Source organism: Cryptomeria japonica, chromosome 10, assembly GCF_030272615.1.
Source record: "Cryptomeria japonica chromosome 10, Sugi_1.0, whole genome shotgun sequence".
In the NCBI taxonomy this organism is placed as follows: domain Eukaryota; kingdom Viridiplantae; phylum Streptophyta; class Pinopsida; order Cupressales; family Cupressaceae; genus Cryptomeria; species Cryptomeria japonica.
The window spans coordinates 357725370-357729780 of record NC_081414.1 but is presented as its reverse complement, the minus strand read 5'-3'; positions in this window follow the sequence as shown (position 1 = coordinate 357729780).

Genomic DNA, 4411 nt, shown 5'->3' with positions numbered 1-4411 from the left:
GGAATCAGTGATGAATGCATGAATACTTTGGATCTTATGGGAGGATGTGACATAAAAAAATCAACATGGAATGGCATTGGACAAATTCGTCAGAAGTATTCTAGATCTTCTTCTAAGAAGAGTAGGCGTTTCAAGCTAGGAATTTCTTCATCAACATCCAATAATGGAGTTTCTCGAATGGAGCTTAGCCATCTTTTGAAGGATTTTAAGGAGGATATCATAAATATTATGGCTATTCAGTTAGACATACTTTCAACTAAGAAGATGCATGAGGAAGATGATGCAATTCTTGTAGAATTCTACCCACATTGTAGACAAAAGAAAAGAGATTGCAGATGGAAGATGGTTGCAAATCTTGAAGTTCCTGATTTCAAGACAATACAAGGAGATGATGAAAAAGTTTTCTATGTTGCTCAAAGGAGGTCAAATTTTCCAAGACAAGGTATGCCTCTCGATCCACTTTCTTTTTTTGGTTATAGTGGAAATTCCTATGCACAAAATAATCAATGGCAATCTCCATATGCTCAAAATTTTGGAAATGATCAAAATTGGTATAATCCTCAAGGCCAAGGGCAGAATTTTGCCAATCAAACTCCATAGTGGTAGCAACCACAAGGAAATTGGTCTCAGCCTCAAGGACCATGGCAACAATTCCAAGGGAATTGACAACCTACCCCTCAATGGAGAGGAGGTCATCCATGGACAAATCAGTCATCTGGTTATCAACAACCTCAACAACAGCCACAACGACTTGCTATAATGCCTCCTCTTGTTGCCAATACTGTTCCACCTAAACCTACACAACTACTCGCTCAACCCATGCCAAATCCTAATAGCAAGCCTCAGCAACAACAACAAGTTTATTCAGCTGATCCTAATCAATACCCAACTTATTCTCTTTCTATAAGTGATATTTACCTTAGATCTGGAACAACTTTACCTAACCCTTCCCCTCCAGTTATAACTGAGATACAAAAGGAAAAGGAAATATCTAGCTCAACAACCCAAATACCTCAAAATTGACAAATACCCCCATTTCCTCAGAGGTTGCAAGCTAAAGAGATTTTACAGGAAGAGGAAGTAAATTTTGATATCATAGATCAACCAAAACACATGTGTTAAAGTTCCATTGTATCAAGTTATTAAGGATGCCCCTATTTATGGTAAAGAAATTAAGGAGGGATGTTTAAAGAAACTTGGCAGAAAGAAAAAGGATGCACAAACAGTGCATGTAATGGGTCAATTGGTTGATATTATGTTAGGAAAGGTTTCAATTGCTAAATATGCTGATCCTGGTAGTCCTATTGTGAAAATAGTCATCAATGACACTCAGATAAAGAATGCTTTATTAGATTTGGGAGCAACTATTAATGTAATGACAAGAGATATAATGTAGAAACTTGACATAACCAGTCTCAGGCCTACACCTACAGTCCTGCAGCTTGTTGACAGTTCCACGGTTCGGCCTAATGGTATGATTGAGAATGTAGTTGTTACTTTGGATTCCTGGGAATATCATACAGATTTTATGATCCTATCTCCTAAAGCCACATTGGTAGGATATCCAATTATTTTGGGGAGACCTTGGCTTGCTACAGTTGATGCATATATTGGATGTCAGTCAAGTGATATGACTATTCCTGATGGAAATAGTACCAAAACTCTGGCTCTATATTCTCTTGCTCAGCCCGAACTTGATCAAGATCAAGTCGTTTGGCCTAATGTGGGAGAAGAATTTGAGGAAGGAGTTGACTCTGTCAATCATCTTATGATGATTAATAGAGAATCATTCATACAACTTCAGGATGATGATTCAATCCTCTATAAAATTCTGGCGAATCAGTTAAAACAAGAGCAACAGTCTCAAGAGTTAACATCAAATATTATAGCATCAGATTTTCCTGCAGCCACTGACATATTACATACACTATTGCTGCAGGAAGTCTACACTTCTCATCTTTCTGAGGCATCTTAGGTTGATCTTATTGTCAAAGTGGAAGTTGATCTAAATAAATTTTTGAATATCAACAATCAACTCACAAAGACTCAAAGATTAACGCTAGTTGAGTTGCTTAAATGTCATCAACACACTTTTGCATGGGATTACAAAGACATGCATGGAATTGATCCTACAGTTTTTACCCACCGTATTTATATAAAAGAGGACTATAGACCACTTAGACAACTACAGAGAAGAATTAATCTTGCATTAAGATAGATAGTTAAAGAGGAATTACATAAATTATTAAATGCTGGATTTATCTATCCTATATCAGATAGTCAATGGGTGTCACCTCTAGTCATAGTTCCAAAGAAAGGAGGTAAATGGTGAGTATGTGTGGATTACAAAGCTTTGAACTTAGCAACTAGGAAGGATCATTTTCCATTACCATTTTTGGATCAAGTATTAGATTCCTTGGCAGGGAAGCGATACTTTTCATTCCTGGATGGATTTAGTGGCTACAACCAGATTCAAATTACTCTCGAGGATCAGGAAAAGACCACATTTACTTGTCCTTGGGGAACATATGCATATTTTGTTCTTCCTTTTGGGTTATGTAATGCTCGCACTACTTTTCAAAGAGCACTAATAAGCATATTTTTAGATATTTCCCAGGATGACATGAAGATCTATATGGATGATTTTACCACTTATGGTTCAGAATTTGAAGAGGCATTGAAGAATCTGAAGAAAATTTTGCAGCGGTGTGAAGACTACAATTTATCATTAAACAGTGAAAAGTGCTTTATGATGATGCAGGAAGGCATAGTTCTTGGTCATCATATTTCTATAACTGGAATACAGGTTGACCCAACCAAAATAGAAGTCATTCAAAACCTCCCTACACCTATAAAGCAAAAGGATGTTAGAAGTTTCCTTGGTCATGCTGGATATTATAAAAGGTTTATCAAGGATTTCAACAAAATTGCAAGACCTTTATATTGTCTTTTGACCAAGGATATGGAATTTAATTGGACCTTTGCATGCCATGAAGCTTTCTTGAAGCTCAAACATGAATTGACTCAAGCACCAGTGCTCAAGGGTCCAAACTGGTAATTACCTTTTCATATGCATATAGATGCATCAGATTATGCCATTGGAGCAGTTTTGGGACATAAGATTGACAATTTGGAGAATACAATTTATTTCATAGCAAAAACATGTAGGGACTTGAGCTTAATTATACTGTCACCAAAAAGGAGATGTTAGAAGTTATATATGCACTCAACAAATTTAGGCATTATATCACATGATATCAGATATATGTGCACACTGATCATACATCAATCAGATATCTCATGAACAAACCTTCAATTATAGGAAGATTGGCTTGATGATTACTATTGATGCAAGAATTTGATATTACAATTGTTGATAAGTTGGGTAAATCCAATGTAGTTGCAGATTATCTTTCTAGGCTTCAATTACAGGATGATCCTGCAACCATAGATGATGCTTTTCTAGATGAACATTTGTTCTTGATAAAAGCACACACTCCTTGATATGCTGATATTGCAAATTATTTAGCTTCTAATAAGGCTTATAAAATTGCAGATGCTAGGGTACCCATGAATGGGGTGAAAATATTTAAATTATGGTATGGATAGAAGAATTTGCAATCCCCGTTTTCAAGTGCCTGATAATATGACTTGGGAAAGTTAGTGGTGCCCAATGTATTCATGGATGTCAATCTCCTTAAGGCAGTTGCAGACAAATATGACCTTGTTTCAAGAGTAATAAGGGGAAATGAGGGAGAAGTTTTGCTAACAATCCAAAGGGAGGAATTTCAAAAGATTTTTGATTTGTATGAACCTTCTGCCATCCCGGTTTAGGTGGATTTGAATGAATTAAAGGTTGTATACTACAAAATGAAAGGTTTCATCATAGCCAATCTCCTCCCAGCCCATTTAGCGAAAGAATGAGACACAACATACCATATTGGCCCAAGTTCAGTGAAGCCTTTTCCTATTGGTGCTTTATCCAAATATTTGCAGGCCACTTTCATTTCTCTATGCCATATTTTAGGTTTCAACCCTATTACAATCATGCCACCAGATTTCATGTATATGGCTATATAGGTTCAACATCGTGATTTTACAGTGGTTTTTGACGTTACCTTGTATCTTGAAGAAAAGATTCATGAGGGAATGCTAGATATTAAGAATGATGTATTTAGAACTCATTTCTATTGGTATTCATTGATAAAGCATAAGTTCTTATATAGAAATGCAGATTATTTTGAAGGTACCATGAATCTTAAAAGAATAGTTGATAATATTGAGATACCGGTGCAACCTTGGAGTATGGAAATATCTTGGGACTAGCGGGAAGGCAATTTTGTGAGGTTCAACAATGGTTTTGCTTCTAGATTGAGGTAAAGATTAACTGTGAATCCACCAAGGATTTCCA